Source organism: Marmota monax, unplaced genomic scaffold, assembly GCF_021218885.2.
Source record: "Marmota monax isolate L192 unplaced genomic scaffold, Marmota_monax_Labrador192_F-V1.1 WCK01_AAM20220418_F8-fsc00063, whole genome shotgun sequence".
NCBI classification, from domain to species: domain Eukaryota; kingdom Metazoa; phylum Chordata; class Mammalia; order Rodentia; family Sciuridae; genus Marmota; species Marmota monax.
In genome coordinates this window covers 611540-634478 of record NW_026693726.1, presented here as the reverse complement: position 1 = coordinate 634478, position 22939 = coordinate 611540, and the positions used below count along the sequence as shown (strand labels likewise).

Genomic DNA, 22939 nt, shown 5'->3' with positions numbered 1-22939 from the left:
TTAAAAAATGACAAAATCATAGAATTTGCAGGGAAATGGATGGCATTAGAGCAGATTATGCTAAGTGAAGCTAGCCAATCCCTAAAAAACAAATGCCAAATGTCTTCTTTGATATAAGGAGAGTAACTAAGAACAGAGTAGGGACGAAGAGCAGGAGAAGAAGATTAACATTTAACAGGGATGAGAGGTGGGAGGGAAAGGGAGAGAGAAGGGAAATTGCATGGAAATGGAAGGAGACCCTCAGGGTTATACAGTGGAGGGGGTAGAGAGAGAGGAGGGGAGGGGAGGGGAGAGGTGGGGAGGTGGGAGGGTGGAGGATGGGAAAGGCAGCGGAGCACAACAGACACTAGTATGGCAATATGTAAATCAATGGATGTGTAACTGAAGTGATTCTGCAATCTGTGTATGGGGTGAAGGTGGGAGTTCATAACCCACTTGAATCAAAGTGTGGAATATGATATGTCAAGAAATTTGTAATGTTTTGAACAACCAACAATAAAAAATTAAAAAATAAATAAATAAATAAATAAATAAATAAATAAATAAATAAATAAATGAATGGATCTGCATAGTATGTTGGCATTGCATGTCTGTAGCTCCTACTGTGCAACAGTTATACTTGTGGTAACCCTGAAAGAAATTGTGAATTTAAATCTTTCTAGTGGGCAAAGTTTGAATAGCACATGTGATGTGGGGATTTTCCTATGGGATGTGGTATATGATTCATTCTAGAAACCAATATATGGTGCTATTTCTATAACAGCCAAAATATCCAACTGGAAATCAGGGAATGGAGATGGGAATACCTTTTTACTATTGTGCTTAACAACTCACTCACAGAATGTTTCTTTATAATTCCCAGCCTTGGAATTTATAGGTATAGAGGTCCCATTTTTCCAAAGGAAGAAACAGCCATAGTGCCATTAGATTGGAAGTAGAGGCTGCTCCCTGGCCATTTGTGGTTTTCATACCTATAAATCAATGAGGAAAAGGGTTACTAAGTTGGCATATGTGATTTAACATGATTATTTGCTTATTAACATCAACAAAAAATGTGCCAACTTCATAATGGATGAATGAATGAGGATCTGGGTCCTTTAGTATTAAAAATTTGGGTCACGCCACCAGGTAAGATAGAAAAACAAAGATTAAATCAAGGTGTCGGCAGTGGTTAGGGGAAATTCTGGAAGAAAGCAGTAATTATTAACTCTATTCTTGATACCAGATGTAGAAGAAAAAAATTGTAGCAGCTGTGCCAATTTTATGTTAAAAGACATATTATTCTTAAACACAGAGGGACCTTAACAAATGAGTTTTAAAAATCAAGAAACTGAAACTTGGTAATGTAAAGTGACTGACTGTCTGATGGTTCTACAATCAGATGATGCAGCATCTATGTTTGCTGACCTTGCTAGGCCTATGACCTTTGCAGCATGTTCTCCTACTGCACTCTTTATGGAACAGTTAAATGGTAGATGAGGGAAGGGCCCTTTAAGGCACGGGGCCAGGAATAGGCACTGATGTCTGGTCTAGGGACAACAGTGCACACAGGGTTTACCTCCAGTGAGAGATGACCAGGCGCCTTTGACCCTCTCTCCTGAAATGATTAACTTAGGACCAAGCCAGAGAAAGAAACATGGGATGGAATTAATAAGTAGAGTAAACCTATATCTCATCTAAATTTCGGTATTTAGGTGAAGAATGATTTAATTCTCCATTTACTATATTTCTTGAGACTCTTGTTTGGCATATTGGTCAGATATTATTCTTAGGTCTTCTGGTTAAAGATAACTTAATTCACACACTATTCTATGTAATTTATTCTATGTAACTCACACACTATTCTATGTAATTTTCTAATTTTAGTGGTATTTTAAAATTTGTTCTAATTAGCTGTACATAATAGCAGAATACATTTCAACTCATTGTACCCAACTTCTCATTTCTCTGGCTGTACATGATGCAGAGTCACATCCTTGGTGCTTAATTTAGCATTCCTTTGTCCTCTTATCATTACTTTTCTCCTACTCAAATGATTACTTGATCATCATAACATGTGAAGTCTACAGTGAAATTAAATTCTCAGCATGTCTATTTGCAGGGATTTTAGGGATGTGGGTAGGGAGATGGGCAGCATTGAATTTACTGTGACATCACTATTGCTGCCTGCTTTGTATGCTCAATTTTTCTTAGGAAAATGTTTTTCCTAGGTATTGAAGAGACAAGCAAGTCACTTGGAAACATTATTCTGGTTACTTGGGAGATTTTATCTGCCCCATTATGGTATAATTTTACAATTTCTGTTGTAGACATAGACTACTGGTATCTGGGTCTCAAGACATAGGGGAAGGCAAAAGATATTTTTCAACTTTTCAATCTAATCTACTTTGAGATGATCCATGAGGCAAATGTTTAATATCTTTTTTTTCTACAATGAGTGAAGAAATTTTTATTTTACTCTAAGGCATATTGAAAATTTCAATATTCTGGTATAATGCTATCCAACACTGAGAGTTCTTTCTTAGTCTATTCCTTTGACTAGGGGGAAGTGAAAGAAAGAGCCCTGGGGATTGTGAGAGATGTCATTTTGTACACTGTTGGTGGAAATGTTAATTACATTAGCCATTGTGGAAAGCAATATGGAGGTTCCTCAAAAAACTAAAAATAGAAGCACCATAAAATTTATATATCACTTCCAAAAGAATTAAAACCAGTTTGCCACGTGCATATCAACACTCCCATGTTGATTGGAACATTATTTACAATATCTAAGATTAACCTGTGTCTGTCAATGGATAAATAGATAAAGGAAATGTGGCATGTATACAATGGAACACTATTAAGCATTAAAAAGAAAGTAGTCTTTTCACTTCTGATAATGTGGATTAATCTGGAAGATATTATGCCAAGTGAAGTAAGCCAGGCAAATAAGTAAAAACTATGTCTTTCTTATTTAGAATCCCCCCTACCACTTTTAAGTGACATTCATTCTATTCAAAAGCATGGGAGGTCTTTCCATCTTCTAAGGTCTTCTTCAATTTTTTATTCACTATTTTAAAATTTTCATTATAGAGTCTTTCACATTCTTGGTTAGGTTTATTATGAAGTATTTTATTTTATTTTGTTTCATTTTTGTATTTACTATAAACAGAGAGTTTTCCTGATTTTTTTCTCAGTAGATTCATTATTGGAGTAAAGGAAAGCTATTGACTTATGTATATTGACCTTGTCTCCTTCAACATTTCTGAATTTGTCATTTCTAGAAGTTTTCTGATGGTTTGGGGGTCCTCTAGATATAAGGTCATGTCTTCAGCAGAGATAATTTGGGTTTTCCTTTTCCTATTCAGATCCCTTTAATTTCGCCTGATTTCTCTGGCTAGAATTTCAAAAACTATATTGAATTGGAGGGTAAAAAATGTACATCCTTGTCTTTTTACTGATTTTAGAGTGAATGCTTTCAGTTTTTGTCCATTCAGTATGATATTGGCTTTGGATTTATCATATATAGGCTTCATAATACTGAGGTAAGTTTCTTCTCTCACTAGATTTTTCAATGTTTTTAACATGAATTGGTGCTAAATTTTGTCAAAGGCCTTTTCTATTTTATCTATTGAGATAATTATATGATTCTTGTTCTTAATTCTATTTTTGTGGTAAATTATATTTATTGATTTGTATATACTGAACCAATCTTGAATCCTGGTACATTATCTTCTAAATGTGTTTTGGAATACAGTTGCTAATATTTTGCATCTATGTTCATCAGGGATATTGGTCTAAAGTTTTCTTTCCTTGATGTGTCTTTTGTCTGGTTTTGGCATCAGGACTATATTGGCTTCATATAAAGTACTTGAGTGTTCCCTCACTTTTAATTTCATAGAATAATTTGAGAGAGATTGCCATTACTTCTTTATTAAAGGTCAGGTAAAACTTGGCTGAGAATCCATCAGGTTCTAGGATTTTCTTTGTTGGAAGGCTTTTAATTGCTGCTTCAATGTCACTACTTGATATTGGTCTGTTTATGCTTTATATATTGTTCTCATTGAATTTGGGCAGTTAACATAAGTTGAGAAATTTGTTAAAATATATATTAGTGTGTATATATATATCTATATCTTCTCAAAATAGTTTCTAATGATTCTCTGGATTTCAGAAGTATCTGTGGTAATATCTATCTCCTTTATCATCCCTAATTTTGATTATGGTTTCTCTTTCTTTTGGCTAATTTGGTTAAGCATATATTAATCTCATTATCTTTTCAAAGAGTCAATTCTATTTTTTATCAATTAATTTATTTTAATTAGGTATATATGACAGCAGAATGAATTTTGATTCATTGTACACATTTGCAGCACAGCTTTCTATTCTCTGGTTGTACATGATGTAGCATCACACCATACATGCAGTCATGCATGTACCTAAGGTAATGAAGTCCATCTCATTCCACCATCTTTCCTGCCCCATGCACCCTCCCCACACATCCTTCCCCTTTGCCCAATCAAAGTTCCACCGTTGTTCCCCCCCCCCCCATTATAGGTCAGCATCCACTCATCAAAGAGAACATTCAGCCTTCATTTTGGGGGGATTGGCTTACTTTGCTTAGCATGATATTCTCTAACTCCACCCATTTACCTTCAAATGCCATGATTTTATTCTTCTTTAATGCTAAATAATATGCCATTGTGTATATATACCACATTTTATTTATCCATTCATCTACTAAAGGGCATCTAGGTTGGTTCCACAGTTTAGCTATTGTGAATTGTGCTGCTATAAACATTAATGTGGCTGTGTCCCTGTAGTATGCTGTTTTTAAGTCCTTTGGGTAGACTGAGGAGTGAACTAGCTGGATTAAATGGTGATTCCATTCCGTTTTCCAAGGGAATACTGCTTTCCATATTGGCTGCATGTAGTTCCACTAGCAATGTATTAGTATGCCTTTTCCCCCTCACCAACATTTATTGTTGTCTGTATTCTTGATAACTGCTACTCTGATTGGAATGAGATAAAATCTTAGTTTTGATTTGTATTTCTCTAATTACTAGAGATGTGGAACATTTTTTTTTGTATATTTGTTGATCGAATATATGTCTTCTGAGAATTGTCTGTTCAGCTCCTTAGCTCATTTATTGATTGTGTTGTTTGTTGTTTTGGTGTTAAGTTTTTTGAGTTCTTTATATATCCTAGAGATTAATGCTTTGATGTGTGTGAGGCCAAAATTTGCTCTCAAAATGTAGGCTCCCTCTTTACCTCATGGATTGTTTCTTTTGCTGAGAAGAAGCATTTTGGTTTGAGCCCATTCCATTTATTAATTTTTGATTTTATTTCTTGCACTTTAGGAGTCTTGTTAAGGTAGTCAGGGCCTAATCCAACATGATGAAGATTTGGGCCTATTTTTCTTCTATTAGGCATAAGGTCTCTGGTCTATTTCCTAGGTCCTTGATCCACTTTGAATTGAATTTTGGGCATGGTGAGAGATAGGGGTTTAGTTTCATTTTGGTGCATATGGACTTCCAGTTCTCCCAGACCACTTGTTGAATAGGCTATTTTTTCTCCAATGTATGTTTTTGGTGCCTTTGTCTAGTATGAGATAACTGTATTTATGTGTGTTTGTCTCTGTGTCTTCTATTCTGTACCATTGGTCTACATGTCTATTTTGGTGCCAGTACCATTCCACTTTTGTTACTATAGCTTTGTAGTATAGTTTCAGGTCTGGTATTGTGATGCCTCCTGCTTCACTCTTCTTGCTAAGGATTGCTTTGGCTACTCTGGGTCTCTTATTTTTCCAAATGAATTCCATGATTGCCTTTTTTTCTTTTTATAAGAAATGATATTGGGATTTTAATTGGAATCACATTGAATCTGTATACCACTTTGGGTAGTATGGCCATTTTGACAATATTAATTTTGCCTATCCAAGAGCATGGGAGCTCTTTTCATATTCTAAGGTCTTCTTTAGTTTCTTTCTTTAGTGTTCTGTAGTTTTCAATGTAGATGTCTTTCATCTCTTTTGTTGATTCCCAAGCATTTTTTTTTTTTGAGGCTATTATGAATGGGGTATTTTTCCTAATTTCTCCTTCAGGCAATTCATCACCAATGTATAGAAATGCATTTGATTTATGGGTATTGATTTTATATTCTGCTACTTTGTTGATTTCATTTATTAATTTTATAAGTTTTCTGGTGGAGTTTTTTGGATCTTCTAAGTATAGAATCTTGTCATCAGCAAATAATGATAGCTTGAGTTCTTCTTTTCTTATTTGTATTCCTTTAATTTCTTTTGTCTGTCTAATTGCTCTGGCTACAGTTTCAGGGACTATGTTGAAATAGGTTATCCCTGTCTTGTTCTGTTTTTAGATGGAATGCTTCCAAATTTTCTCCATTTAGAATGATGTTTGCCTTGGATTTAGCATAGATAACTTTTAAAATGTTGAGGTATATTCCTACTATTCCTAGTTTTTCTAGTGTTTTGAACATGAATGAGTGCTGTGTTTTGTCAAATGCTTTCTCTGCATCCATTTATATAATCATATGATTCTTCAAGTATGTTGATGTGATAAATTATATTTATTAATTTCTTTATGTTGAACCAAACTTGGTAAATTATATTTATTGATTTCTTTATGTTGAACCAAACTTGCATCCTTGGAATGAACTTCATTTGATAATGGTGCACTATTTTTTAAAAATATTTGTGTGTGTGTGTGTGTGTGTGTGTGTGTGTGATTTTCCAGAATTTTATTGAGAATTTTTGTGTCAATGTTCATCAGGGATATTGGTGTGACACTTTCTTTCCTTGATGTGTCTCTGTCTGGTTTTGGTATCAGGATGATACTAGACTCATAGAATGAGTTTGGAAGGGTTTTTTCTTTTTCTATTTCATGGAACAATTTGAGGAGTATTGGTGTTAAATCTTCTTTGTAGGTCTTCTAGAATTTAATTTTGAATCAGTCTGGTCCTGGGCTTTTCTTGGATGGTAGGCTTTTGATGGCATCTTCTATTTCCTTGCTTGAAATTGGTTTGTTTAAATTGTGTATGTCCTCTTGACTCAGTTTGGGTTGATCATATGCCTCTAGAAATTTGTAGATGTCTTCAAGTTTTTCTCTTTTACTAGAGTATAAATTTCCAAAATAGTTTTTAATTATCTTCTGTATTTCAGTAATGTTTGTCTTGATATTTCCTTTTTCATCACAAATTTTAGTAATTTGAATTTTCTCCTCCCCCCATTTTTTTTGCTAGAGTGGCTAAGCATTTGTCAATTTTATTTACTTTTTCAAAAGAACCAGTTTTTTGTTTTGTCAATTTTTTGAATTGTTTCTTTAGTTTCAATTTTATTGATTTCTGCCATGATTTTAATTATTTCCTGTTTTCTACTGCTTTTGAGGTTGGTTTGTTTTTCTTTTTCTAGGGCTTTGAGCTGTAATGTCACATTATTTATTTGTTGATTTTTTCTTCTTTTGAATAATAAACTACATGCAATGAGCTTTCCTCTTAGCATTGCCTTCAAAGTGTCCTGAATATTTTGATAAATTGTATTGGAGTTCTTATTTACCTCTAATTTTTTTTTATCTCCTCCCTGGTATCTTCCATTATCCATGAGTCATTCAATAGTGTATTGTTTAGTCTCCAGGTGTTGCAGTAGGTTCTCTTTTTAATTTTATCATTGCTTTCTAATTTTATTTCATTATGATTAGATAGAATTCAGAGTAGTATCTCTATTTTCTGGTATTTGTAAGACTTGCTTTGTGGCATAACATATAGTCTATTTTGTAGAAGGATCCATGTGCTGCTGAGAGGAAAGTATATTCACTCATTGATGGATGGGATATTCTATATATGTTTGTTAAGTCCAAATTATTGATTGTATTATTGAGTTCTATAGTTTCCTCCATTACTTTCAGTTTGGAAGATCTATCAATGGTGAGAGAGGTGTATTAAAGTCACCCGGTATTATGGTGTTGTGATCTATTTGATTCTCATATTTGAGAAGGGTTTGTTTGACATACGTAGATGCCTCATTGTTTGAGGCATAGGTATTTATGATTGTCATGTCTTGTTGATGTATGTATCCATTAAGCAGTAAGAAATATCCTTCTTTATTCTTTTTTACTAGCTTTGGTTCAAAGTTCACTTTATCTGATATGAGGATGGAAACCCCTGCTTGTTTATGTGGTCCATATGAATGGTATGTTTTTTCTCACCTTTTCGCCTACAGTCTATAGAAGACTTTTCCTGTGAGATGAGTCTTTTGAAAACAACATATTGTTGGATCTTTTTTTTTTAATCCAATCTGTCAGTCTGTATCTTTTGATTGATGAGTTTAGACCATTCACATTCAGGGTTAGTATTGAAATATGATTTGTATTCCTGGATATTTTGGTTTATTTTTGGTTTTTAACTTGACTTGGTTTCTCTTTTGATTGGCCTTTACTTCAGTGTAGTTCCTCCCTTTTCTGATTTTCATTCTTGTTTTTCATCTCCTCCTCTTGGAATATTTTGCTGAGGATTCTTTGTAGTGTGGGTTTTCTCACTGTATATTCTTTTATCTTTTGTTTATCATGGAAGGTTTTTATTTTCTCATCACATCTCAAGATTAATTTTGTTGGATAAAAGATTCTCGGTTGGCATCCGTTTTCTTTCAGAGTTTGATATATGTTGTTCGAGGATCTGGGTTGAAAAATCTGCTGAGATACAAATTGGTCTCCCCCATATGTAATCTGATTACTCTCTCTTGAAGCCTTTAAGATTCTCTCCTTATTCTTGTATGCTAGGCATTTTCATTATAATGTGACTTGGTATATATCTGTTGTAATTTTGTATATTTTGTGTCCTGTAAGCCTCTTGTATTGGTTTCCTAATTCATTCTTCATGTTTGGGAAATTTTATGATGTTATCTCATTGAGGAGATTGTGCATTCCTTTGGTTTGAATGTCTTTTCCATCCTCTATCCTAAGAACTCTTAGGTTTGGTCTTTTGATGCTATCCCATAATTCTTGAATGTTCTATTCATGATTTCTTACCATCTTCACTGTGTGGTCATTTTTACTTTCCAGATTGTGTATTTTGTCTTCATTATCTGACATTATGTCTTCCAAGTGATCTAGTCTGTTGGTGATGCTTTCTATTGAGTCTTTTAACTTGATTTATTGTTTCTTTCATTTCAAGGATTTCTGTTTTTTTTTTCCCCCAGAATCTCTCTCTCTTTCTTGAAGTGATCTTTTGCTACCTGTATTTGCTCCATTACCTCTTATTTGGTGTGATTAATGTTTGCCTGTATTTGCTCCCTTATCTCTTTGTTGGTGTGATCAATTGTTGCCTTGGTTTGCCCTCCTACCCCTTTGTTGGAGTGATCAATTTTTGCCTGTATTTGCTCATTTAGGTAATTTTTAATTCACAGATCATTTTAATTACATATATTCTAAGCTCCTTCTCTGACATTTCATTAATTGCACCATTCATGAATTCTGTTATTGTAATATCCTGGTTTGTTTGTGAGACTTTCTTCCCTTGTTGTTTTCATGTTGTCTGTGTGTCTTCCTTTTTTTGCAGATCTGAGATATTACATTTTCTACCCTATAATTTTGTAGTATCCCTGCATATTATCTGTACCTCACCTTGGTGTTGGGCTTCCAGACCCTGCTGGTGTCCCATCATGGAAGCTATTGCAACTAAAGGTGGTGGCAGCAATGGAAGAGGTAATTCGAGATAGCAGTGGGGATGTCCCAAGAGAGATGCAACATCTCTCAGAGATGGGGCTGAAAAAGTGGGCCTTTCAGTGGCTTTGGGGTGCCTATTCTGAGATTCAGCTACTTCTAGGTCCTGTTGTCACAAGGCAGAGGCCACTGAATGGGGAAAGCTATAGGGATGGCTACAGTGTCCCCAGATGGAGTTGGGTTAGGCCTGGGCTCCCAGGTGAGGATTGAACCTGGTCTACTCTGGGCCTGGGTTCTGGCATCAGCAGGGTGGACCTAGGCCTAACCTGTGCCTCAACTAACATGCAGGTTGGCAGAGGCAGTTCTAGGCTTGGACCTGGATCCTATGTAGGTCATTAGGGCAGTCCTGGGCCAGGGCCTGAGCTCCAGCGTGGTCTGCCAGTCAGCAGAGCAGACCCACACCTAACCTTGGCCTGGGCTCCTGTGCAGGCCCAAAGAATCAATTCTTTTTTGTATTTATCCTTTCTTAACTTTTTTTTTAATCCTAAATTTTATTAATTTTGACTACAATAATAAGTTTCCGTTTCTTGTACTGATTTTGCAATTAGTTTGTTTTTCGTTTTATAGGATCTTGAAGTGTTTAATTAGATTATTTATTTGGGATGTTTCTTTCTTCTTTTTTTTTTAATGTAGGCACTTAATACTCTAAACTCTCCTTTTAGAACTTCTTTTATACTGTTAAAGAATTTTATATGTTCTATCTCTGTTATCATTTGCTTCTAATAATTTTTAATTTTTTATCATTTATTTTATGACTCATTCCTCATTTAAAAGAGCATTGTTCAATCTCTATGTGTCTGTAGTTTCTATAATTTGACTAGCTATTGATTTCCAATTTCATTGCATTAAGATCTGATAAGATGCATGGAATTACATACGATATATATATATATATATATATATATATATATATATATATTCTTTTTTGTATTTGTTAAGACTTATGTCAAGACTTAGAATACAATCTAATGGAAAAGGATGCCTGAATTGTGAGGGAAAGGTGAGTTCAGGTGTCTGGGGGTGAAATATTCTGCAGATATCTGTTAGATCCGTTTGATTTATGTTATTATTTAGGTCAGAAATATCTTTATTGATTTTATATCTGGATGACTTGTCTATTGGTGAATAGGGTGTGTGGAAATCATTCAGTATTATTGTATGGGGTGTATCTGGGATTTAATGTCAAGACGTATTTTAAAATGCATTTAGGTGCATCCACATTTGCGGTACAAATATTTACCATCATTATATCTTCCTGTTGGGTTGTCCCCCTTATAAATAAATGGTGATATTTATTCTCTCTTTTGATTAATTTTTGTTTGAAATCTGCTTTGGCAGATATGAGGCTAGCCAATCCAGATTCTATTTGCATGAATTTTTTTTCCATATTTTTACTTTCAGCCTGTAGAGGTCTTTACCTATGAGATAGGTCTCTTGCAGTCAGCATATGGATGTATCTTTTTTCTTAATCCATTCTGACAATCTGTGTATTTTAATTGGGGAGTTGGGTCCATTTGCTTCCAGTATTATTATGGTTAGGTGTTTGTTATGTCCTTCCATTTTGTTTTGTTTGCTATAAATTGGTTTTAATTTTTATTTATTTATTTCTCTTCTAGAGAGATTTGTCCATTTGGGAGCTTTGAATTTTGTTTGACGAGTTCTTTCATATGTAGTATATCTTTAATTATTTTTTGTAGTGCTGGCTTAGTGGTCACAGATTCTTTGACTTTATTCTTATTGTGGAAAGGTTTTATTTCTTGATTCTAAAAGATAGGTTTACTTTTTATAGTAACTTTGACTGGTAATTATTTTCTTTCAAATCTTGAAATATATCATTTCATATAAGGTAGTTGTAGTTTTGTGGATTGGTTTCTGTGTCCTCTATTCTGTACCATTGGTCCACCCGCCTGTTTTGGTACCAGTACCATGCTGTTTTTGTTACTATTGCTCTGTAGTATAGTTTGAAGTCTGGTATCACTATACCACCTGATTCACACTTCCTGCTTAGCATTGTTTTTGCTATTCTGGGTCTTTTGTTTTTCCATATGAATTTCATGATTGCTTTCTCTATTTCTACAAGAAATGCCGTTGGGATTTTGATTGGCATTGCATTAAACCTATAGAGAACTTTTGGTAATATCGCCATTTTGATGATGTTAGTTCTGCCTATCCATGAACAGGGTATATTTTTCCATCTTCTAAGATCTTCTATTTCTCTCTTTAGGGTTCTGTAGTTTTCATTGTATAAGTCTTTCACCTCTTTTGTTAGGTTGATTCCCAAGTATTTTATTTTTTTTTGAAGATATTGTGAATGGAGTGGTTGTCCTCATTTCCATTTCAGAGGATTTGTCGCTGATATACAGGAATGCCTTTGATTTATGCGTGTTGATTTTATATCCTGCCACTTTGCTGAATTCATTTATTAGCTGTAATAGTTTCTTTGTAGACCCTTTTGGGTCTGCTAGGTATAGAATCATGTCATCTGCAAATAGTGATAATTTAAGTTCTTCTTTTCCTATTTTGATGCCTTTAATTTCTTTCGTCTGTCTAATTGCTCTGGCCAGTGTTTCGAGAACTATGTTGAACAGAAGTGGTGAGAGAGGGCATCCCTGTCTTGTTCCAGATTTTTTATATTTGATAAAGGGGCTAAAAGCATGCAATGGAGGAAGGATAGCATCTTCAACAAATGGTGCTGGGAAAACTGGAAATCCATATGCAACAAAATGAAACTGAATCCCTTTCTCCCACCATGCACAAAAGTTAATTCAAAATGGATCAAGGAGCTTGATATCAAATCAGAGACATGCCGTCTGATAGAAGAAAAAGTTGGCTACGATCTACATACTGTGGGGTCGGGCTCCAAATTCCTCAATAGGACACCCATAGCACAAAAGTTAATAACTAGAATCAACAAATGGGACTTACTCAAACTAAAAAGTTTTTTCTCAGCAAAAGATACAATAAGAGAGGTAAATAGAGAGCCTACATCCTGGGAACAAATCTTTACTCCTCACACTTCAGATAGAGCCCTAATATCCAGAGTATACAAAGAACTCAAAAAATTAGACAATAAGAGAACAAACAACCCAATCAACAAATGGGCCAAGGACCTGAACAGACACTTCTCAGAGGAGGACATACAATCAATCAACAAGTACATGAAAAAATGCTCACCATCTCTAGCAGTCAGAGAAATGCAAATCAAAACCACCCTAAGATACCATCTCACTCCAGTTAGATTGGCAGCCATTATGAAGTCAAACAACAACAAGTGCTGGCGAGGATGTGGGGAAAAGGGTACACTTGTACATTGCTGGTGGGACTGCAAATTGGTGCAGCCAATTTGGAAAGCAGTATGGAGATTTCTTGGAAAGCTGGGAATGGAGCCACCATTTGACCCAGCTATTCCCCTTCTCGGTCTACTCCCTAAAGACCTAAAAAGAGCATGCTACAGGGACACTGCTACATTGATGTTCATAGCAGCACAATTCACAATAGCAAGACTGTGGAACCAACCTAGATGCCCTTCAATGGATGAATGGATAAAAAAAATGTGGCATTTATACACAATGGAGTATTACTCTGCATTAAAAAATGACAAAATCATAGAATTTACAGGGAAATGGATGGCATTAGAGCAGATTATGCTAAGTGAAGCTAGCCAATCCCTAAAAAACAAATGCCAAATGTCTTCTTTGATATAAGGAGAGTAACTAAGAACAGATTAGGGTCGAAGTGCATGAGAAGAAGATTAACATTAAACAGGGATGAGAGGTGGGAGGGAAAGGGAGAGAGAAGGGAAAATGCATGGAAATGGAAGGAGACCCTCAGAGTTATACAAAAGTGCATACAAGAGGAAGTGAGGGGAAGGGGAAAAATAATATAAGGGGGACAAACGAATGTCAGTAGAGGGAGCAGAGAGAGAAGAGGGGAGGGGAGGGGAGGGGAGGGGAGGGGGGATAGTAGAGGATAGGAAAGGCAGCAGAATACAACAGACACTAGTATGGCAATATGTAAATCAATGGATGTGTAACTGATGTGATTCTGCAATCTGTATATGGGGTAAAAATGGGAGCTCATAACCCACTTGAATCAAATTGTGAAATATGATATATCAAGAACTATGTAATGTTTTGAACAGCCAACAATAAAAAATTAAAAAAAAAAAAAAAAAAGAAGTGAGCCACAATGGTTTACATCTTAATGTGACCTGACATTTTAATCTTACAATTTGTAATAATATTTCCTTATTTTCTATGGTAGGCATTTTGGAGATATTCTTTCTTGATCTTATTCATTTCGGGTTCTGTATGCATCCTGTATGTGAATGTTCATTGGATTTCCAAATTTAGGAAATTTTTTCTCCTATTATTTTAGTGAAGAGTTTCTTAATGTCTTTAGCCTATATCTCCATATTTTCTTCAATCTCAATAACTTTGGGTTTGGTCCCTTGATTTCGTCCCAGAATCTTGTATATTCTGATCATGGTCTTTTATTCATTTCCCTTTATTTCATATTGAGCATTAACATTTGTCTACCCTGTCTTCCAGGTATGAAGTTTTATTTTCTATGTAATCTGTTCTCTTTGAGACACTTTCAAGTAAATTTTTTTCCACTGAATTCATTATGTCTTTCTTTTTCAGGAATTATGATTAGTTTCTTTTTAATATTTCTATTTTTTTAATTGAAATAGTCTTTTACTTCCTATATTTGTTCTCTAAATTCCTTCCTTAGATATTTATTTAGCTCACTGAATATTTTAATTATCAGTTTTTTGTAGTCTTTCTCTAGAATTTCATCCACTAACCTAACCTGTGGGTTCCTTTGTTGAGGGACTGTAAATATTGGGGGGAGGCTCCTTTGCCGGTTCTTCATGTGTTCAGAATTCTTAAACTTGTGTATCTGCTAAGATGGATTTCTCTTTCTCTTCTCTGCATGTGTCTTCTCATGTGTAGTTATTTTATTTTGTTTTGTTTTTCGAGGGACTTCATTTTTGCTGTATGAGTAGATGTCCAGGAGTAGAACCTGATGTTCCCCTCTAACTGTTGCTACTTAGGGCTAGGCAATTGGTTTCTGGTTTTTATGTCCTCTATTCTATGTGTGGTTTATTGAAGTTCAAGTGGGACTAGTTTGTGCATGAAGTTCATTATCACTTGGCTGAGTTGAGTATAATTCAGGCCTATCTCTACTCTGTGAACTTGTAATGACCCAATCACCTGCCAGTTCCATAGTAAAAGGGGGAGCACAAAATAAAAATAATGCTAGCAATCAATATACAATCTTAAAATAAATGTTTGGGGTTTACTATGACACCTATAACACTTTGCCACATATAGAGGAATGATGGGATTCTACATTTAATGTCAGCACGAATGAAAAATGGCCATGAACTAGACTTAACATTAAACAACAATTGTAAACTATGTCATTCACTGCATTAATAACCAAAACAACAAGAATTGTGGGTGCAGGAATTTTATAAAGAAAGTAGATCTAACAGATAGTGAAATTATGGTCCCTTAGTTGAAGAGAAAATGAAGAAGGAAGGCAAATGAAAGTTTGAAATATTTAAAAAGTAAACAGAGGGGAAACATGAGAGAGTTAGCAAGTAATGGCTATAAACAAAGAGGAGTAAAAATAACTGAAGGGGTTGGGGTTGCCGCTCAGCGGTAGAGCGCTTGCCTAGCACATGCAAGACTCTGGGTTCGATCCTCAGCACCACATAGAAATAAGTAAATAAAATAAAGATATTAAAAAACAATAAAGGGAGAAAGAAAGTGGGAACAAGAAAATTTTTCTACTTATGGGGATGAAAGTGAAGATGGTGTAATAAGAGGAACAAAAACAAAGATTAAATTAAAGAACGATTAAATAAAAAAAAAAAACATACTTAAAATTGTACCCCTCCAAAATCAAATTAAGTCTAAATGACATATGAATGAAGAAAAAAGCAATTAAAATGAAAGAAAAATTACACATGTATATATACATGTGTGTGTGTTTGTATTCTTGAATCTCTGAGCACACTGAGAGCGCGCTGCGCGCACACACACACACACACAAAATAAAAAACAAAAAAAATCTTAATGAAAAATGAAGAGCTTGTTTCCCACTGATGTGATCAAAACTGATGGCAAGAATGGATGTTCATTGCAAATGCTACTTCACTATTCTCTGCAGTTCTCTTTGGGCTATGCATCCCTTGGATCAAATGCTAAAGATTGTTAAATCTGACTTCTTTGTGTTTCTCACCAAGCTGCCTGCCAGTGTGACCTAGAACCAAAGCTGGCTGTAGTACCTCTTAGCTTCTCATCTCACAATATAGGATAGGACAAACTGGGGGATTTCAACATTTTGAGTTTTGTCTGAACAGACCAGGTCAATGTACTCCCAGAGCTGGGCAGAGTTCTAATGGGAAGTTCCAGGTGCTGGGATTTAGTTCTGGCTATTCTTTGGAAAATCATCAGAATATATTTGAGATTAGATACACAGCCCCTGTTGCTGAACAAATGCCAATATCTGATGGACATGTGGATCTCAGGGACCTTCTAAAAATTCCACTCAAAATGTGAGCTCTCCTCAGGTCTCACATGTTCCACCACCAAGGTTGTGAAATTCTCAGAATGAGACCTGGAGTGCAGCTGAGCTTCTCTGACCAGTTTCAGGCCCCTTCCCAGCTGCTCATATGGGTCATTAGCAATAAAGGGAACTCAAGTCTCCCCACTCAGTATCCATTGACTGGATCTCCCTGGGCAAGATCCTCTCTGGGCCTGTTTCAGTTACACTGGTCCCTGATCAGGCCAGCAAGGCTGTTTATAATCTCCCATCTCTGCAAACTCCTGCAAGGCCACCTATAGATGGTGTCTGCTGTGACTCTCTACACACCAGATGAGGCATTCTGAACACTCTTCAACCATCAATTTGCCCCCACCATTGCTGGGCTGGTTAAGGACATCCTTCCCCTCTATTCCACAGGTTCTCCCAAGTCAAATTTGTTTATAGTGCTTTCTGATCTTTCTGCCTGAGTTATCCCTCCCCTTTTCAGTTGGCTGGCCACATTGACACTGCTACCTCCAGCCAAGCTGGTGCATCTATAACATATTATTTCTTATTTTATGTTCAAAGCTTCTAAATTTCTGTGTCTCTATGACAATTTTACTGCCCAATGTTGAAATTCAGTGATATTCCTGCTGCTTAAATTTGGAGCTGAGGAGCAACTGGAGAATCATCCTTCCCTAGTCTTTCACTTTCTTGTTGTTGTCAACTACAGTTTTTTTTAATTTTTTTAAGATAAAATGAAGGAATTGAAATGCTTAGAATTCTAATTTATGATAAGATTAAAATATTGGAATTATTACAAGTATGTCATAAAATTATAACTATTAATAAAACATTTTAAAATTTTATTAACTCAAATAGTTTCTGAAATTTCTCTTAATTCTTTAGAAACTCAATATTCAAAATATTTTCCATTTTCAGATTTTACACTTATTATTTTTCTTGTATTTCTCCCTAAATAGTAAAAAATCTTTGTCTCTGTTCACAAACATGTAACATATAAATCTTTTGAATCAATTTGCATTTTAGTGACTTTTCTATTTGCTTCCTATGTTTGATATATTTGATCTGCTAGTTCTTAACTCTTCTAAATTATATAACTCCCTACAATTTAGTTGATTTTGTTCAGTTTGTGAAGGACAAAAATTCACATTAATATATATATATGTATATATATATATATATATATATATATATATATATATATATTAATATGGAACTCAGTTTTGTGTAAAGGCTGTATTGTCAGTCCCCATAAAAATTGTTCTACTATTATTTTCATCTTGCATATAGTACCTGGATAAAGATTGAGTCAGAACTTTTACCTGATAGCAATGCATACAATATAAGCTTAATAACAAGTTAAATAAAAATCATGGCATAATGAATCAGACTCTTATGTTTAATTATAATGCACCAATTAAAATAAAAAATCAATATTTTAAAGATGTTTATGGCTGTTATAGTTTGGCTCTTGAATATTGCCCAAAGACCCATGCATTGAAGGCTTTGTCCCCAGATTCTGGTGCTTTTGGGGGGCGGTGATGGAAACTCTAAGAGATAGTGCCTAGTACAAGAAAGTCAGGCAATTAGAGATACGTCCTTTAAGTGGATGTTGGGATCCTGACCCCTCCTCTTCCTTTCTCTTTGTTTCTGGGATACAAATGCATACTTCACAAATGCAGCTTGCTCCACCAAGTGCTCCTCACTATGATATACTGCCGTGATATAGACCCATAGGCAACAGGGTCGAGTGAACATGGACTAAAACCTCTGAAACTGTGAGTCAAGATAAACTTTTTCTCGTCATCAGTTTATTATATCAGGTATTTTATTAAAATGATGAAAAACTGACTGACACAATCACTATTGGTTTATTTCTGCTACTTATATTTATTCTAATGCATTGAACATATGTGTGATCAGAAAGTTAAAAAGTCAGATAATTGAGCAAAATATTCAGAACTGGAAACATTTTTACCAATAAGTAAGAGAGGTACATTCTCTCCATTTCTCTGGGTGGAATAAAATTCTGTGAATCATTAAATTCAAATCAAATAGAAGAAAATATGTTTATTTAGGGGATTTGTTTCCCATTGAATACACACATATCTCCAGTTTCCTTGTACTTTCCATTAAAAAGGAGTTACTTCATTTTCTTGAGTTCTTTTTTTTTAAAATATACTTTTCTTGTGTGTGTGTGTGTGTGTGTGTGTGTGTGTGTGTGTTACTTAAAACATTATTTCAAAGACAACACTGGGAGTTCTCCAGTGAGTGGTGTTGCTCTATTGTGTGATCTTTGATCAGATTGTAATGGAAAAATCCCTGCAGGTGATATAAAACGTGTACATATATTTGAATACATAAAATATATATATTTTTTACTTCATCCATCATTGGCACTTTTAAATATGAACTTATTTAGCATGCGGGCCCAAAATGATAGAATAATTTTGTGGGTATATTTCAAAAGTGCAACAATTTTAGAAGTTAGTGATGAAAATAATAAGATTTGTAAATTCTTTTGTAACCATAGAGTCAGTCTCGAGTAACAGTAAAAGCTGACACTAGGTAGAATATATAGAAATATTGGAGAATACAGAAACCTAATATAAATGATGTATATATTTATTTCACTAAATATGTTTAAATATTGTTAAGCATCATAATGTTACAAGTTAAAGTGGTTTAATATTATTTATTAATATTAATAGACATTACTCATTTATTTAGAAAGTTGGACCAATTTTAAGGTAAGAATACTAAAAATTAGGATTGTTTAGATGTCACTTTTAATTTTTTCCCTGAGGCTACATTTACACTTGGACTGTGTTACATTGTTAGAAAGGAAGTACTGAGGATCTGTGTCTAGAATTAAAGACAACTGCAAGTAGTCATATTGTGTTAAGCCCTCAGTACCAATAATCTGCTTCAAAGTAACTCCCCTCTATTTAATTATGAAGATGACAGTTATAGTTAGGTTTCAAAGTACCCCTTTTTGCCACTTTATTTTACCACTTTAAAAATATATATTAAAAACATTTATTTTACATGTGTATAAATGTGAAAAAATATGATTAAAATTTTATCTTAGAATTCCACTATTTATTGAGCATTGTATGAGAGATTGGATGGATACAAAGATGTGTGACATTCATATGTGTCATTATATTATATTGAAATATAATATAAAATTATATAATATAAAAATAAAATTATTTTTAATTAAAAGAAAAGTCTATGAAGATGAGACTGGAAATATGTTTCACTTAGCAGACCTACTAACTTAATTCTAAAATTATCATTGTATTTTTTATGTAAATGGTATATTAAAATGCGTGCATACAAATGACATATTTTTATTTTATCCCCAAGGCAACCAATTATAGTTTATTTTATTCTGTTCACATATTTTCATTTTTATAAATAAATGAATAGTAAGAAAATGGTTTTGGTACTATTATTTTCATGTATGTTTATGGCATTGTATTTGTTAAAATACACTTTTAAAGTCTAAATTATATTAATATACTATCATTTATTGAACTATTGAACTATTATAGGACATATGATTTCAAACTTTTATTGTTAAAAATAAGTTTGACATAAAAATCCTTAAGTGTTGAATCAATGACTAGCTTTATTTCTTTTGATTATAACATGAGTTAAAATTTTTCTATAAACATTGTTGGCACATTGAAATATTATGTCAACAGAGTTCCCAGAAAGTTTTGGCAATTTATAATCTCATTAAAATTTTAGAATACGCTTTTCTTGATGTCATTTTCATCCACATGAATATTATACTTTTTTCAATTCTTTCTCAATGTGACAACAATCTATTCCATTGCTTTTACATGGATTTTTATTATTATTTGGAAGTGAGAATATTTCCATGTATCTATTGACCATTTGATTTTTCTTCATCTTTTGTTTCCTATTTAATGTTACAAAAATGTTCAGAAGCATACTCGAAAGAGAGATTTTGAAATGTAGGTTAACTCTGTCAAGTTGCATAGTACAAAACTATCAAACTCAGTAAAATAGCATTGGCACAGAATTTTCTCAGTATACTTGGCTATATGGGAGAACTTATCTCTTCTCTTTGTATCTCTTTTCCCAACTTTCATAGTTATTTTGGTTCATTTGTATTTTCAGAAACTTTCATGTTTATTCTATGAATTTATCCCATCCAATCTCATTAGAATTTTGGTTAACATTGATGTAACATGTAAATTATTAAAGATATGAAATCTTTACAATATTTAATTACTTATCTTCAGAACATAGTGTCTTTTTTTCATCTATGATTTTCTCAGCTCTTTTTGGAACTGCTGTTCAGAGTTGTTTGCTTTATCTAATAGGCCTCAGAAGAGTTGCAATGGGGAGTCATGCTAGGGCAGAAGAAGGATTTATTTTGTATGCACTAGCCTTTACAGTTTTGCAGCCAATAAACTTCATTCAGGGATCACTGAGGTAGAAACAAATGTGCCAAAACAGAGGCTGAAAGGATAACCCCAATGAGGAAGCTGATTAAGATGTGTCAGAGAATTTCATATTTTGTTTTCTATGTATCCTCATTAGTCACATGTATGATTACCATTAGAGTTATTGAAAGAGGACAAATGGTTAGAGGACTCCCATTACAACTATCATGGACTACTAAGTTTTGGGGGTAGTCCAGTTAACTATGGAAGACAAGTTATAAGTGTCTTAATAAATACATATGTTGAAATTGAAAAAAAGAAAAGATGTGTCAGAGACTCAAGAGGTTTCTCCACCCACCAAAAGCTAGTGGAAATGTTATTAGCAAGTAGATGCATCCAGGCCTTCTCTATACTAGGGAAGAAGAGAAAAGAAGGGGAAATAACTAAAGATGGCAACAATGGATGCAGTAGAATGCAAGAGATGAAATGCAATGGACACTAGACTAATCAGAGACATCTAACATCAGTGAGGATCTTGAAGAAACCAGGTGAATGAGAATACTCCTTCACTGCACAGCTATAATGTTTATGAAGTTTCCCCCTGAAAAAAGTCCTGATATGATTTTACATAGGGTAAAGAAAGGGGGTAGCTAAATTTAAATAACTCACTTGTTTGAATATTAGATTCAATATTCTATATTATGTTCAATATTCTTCTGTGTCTGTGTTTAGAGTCAGTGTGACTAAATACATCAGAATGATTAAAACATAGTTTGGGCTCTGAAATCACACTGTCTGGGATCACACTCTAGCTTTACTATTTATTAGATGATGAATTTGGACTGCTCACTTAGTATTTAAAACACATACTTCACCTGGAAAATGAACATAGAAAAGTCAATAAAATTTTTGTAAAGTGGGATAATACATACAAATATTTTATTATTTATTTTTACATTTTTTTTCTTTTAGTGAGGCTGGGATCAAACCAAAGTTCTTGCTCATACTAAGCAAATGCTCTCACATTGAGGCTGTATGTTAATATTATAGAATAGCATTTAGTAAAGAGCAAATTACCACTATTATTATTATCATCATCAGGTTAGTGGAGGCTCAGGACAAGAATTGGGATACTTATAAGCAAAATTAAAAAAAAATAATTTTCCTTAAGCATCCAAGTGTTAGAGTGAGTAAATTTGGACTTATGCTTTATGCTACAACTTTCTTCATATGACATAGCAGCCCTTCCTTAATTTAAATCAGGACATTGACAATAGTGTTTGACATTAAAAAAGAATGACCCAGTCAAATGGGCTTTAGGCAAAATTTATATAGGATGTATGTTAATTTTTATACCTCAAAACTAATCAAATAATGAAAAACAGAAACATCAAGAAATAAATTAACCATTACCACCAACAATAAAATACTAATAAAAATACCTGAGATTACATTTCTTCCCTTCCTCCTATGATACCCCTAAAATTCAGGAAACAGAAGGAGCAAAACTAATGAAAGGCGTAGTGTATTGGTGATTCCTGAGACCAGAGATTAAATTCAGTGATTCAATATAAGGATCTTCTTATTCAGAATATTTGTGCTCATGGTTATGGCTTATTGCAGTGAAATGATACATATAAAAATCAGCAAAATAAAAGGTATATTGAGCAAGATCCAGGGATACAAATGTCCAATTGCTCTTTCCCAGAAGAGTCACGAATAGCACTCAATTATCGTAGCAATGATGTGTGAGACAGCATATATGGAGTCCTGCCAACCAGGGAAGTTTACCCAAGTTTTGGCATCTATACTTCTACTGGAAGCTGAACTTATTTACTTAATATCCAGCTCTTCCAGAAGTCACACTGATTCTGTGGAGCCCCATCATAGATCACATTGCTAAAATAAACTATCTGATGGGTCTCAAGGCCCTAGGTAAATAAAGATACTATCTTTATATTCTGAGGGAATATAAAAATATTCTGATAATTTAAAAGTTGACCCTTGGGAATAAGTCAAGGGCTTGAACTTTATTTGGAATATGCAGGAGTGGAATACCCTGCTAGTCAACTCTTTACTGAACATTAGAATATACTTTTCACCTAAATCTGTTCACTTCTTCCTCTCTCGAGCTAACTTCTCTAGCACTACATACTATCAGCTGTCATCTGAAATATTGAAATCACCTCCACAACTAGTCTCTCTGCATCTATATTGATCTCTTATTAACCTTTCATGTGT

The 22939-nt window shown here is 34.1% G+C and overlaps 1 protein-coding gene across 2 annotated transcripts in view; it reads left to right on the top strand.

The window, feature by feature from the left end:
• Hnf4g (hepatocyte nuclear factor 4 gamma) overlaps window positions 1-18077 on the top strand; it is a 261440-nt gene extending 243363 nt beyond the window's left edge. The window contains exon 14 of one of the 2 annotated variants that reach the window (XR_006855302.2): window positions 17957-18077. The gene's annotated coding sequence lies outside the window, so the exon portion shown is untranslated. The remainder of the gene's footprint in view (window positions 1-17956) is intronic. The other variant, XR_006855304.2, reaches the window with a different exon arrangement.
• The last annotated feature ends 4862 nt before the right edge of the window (window positions 18078-22939 follow it).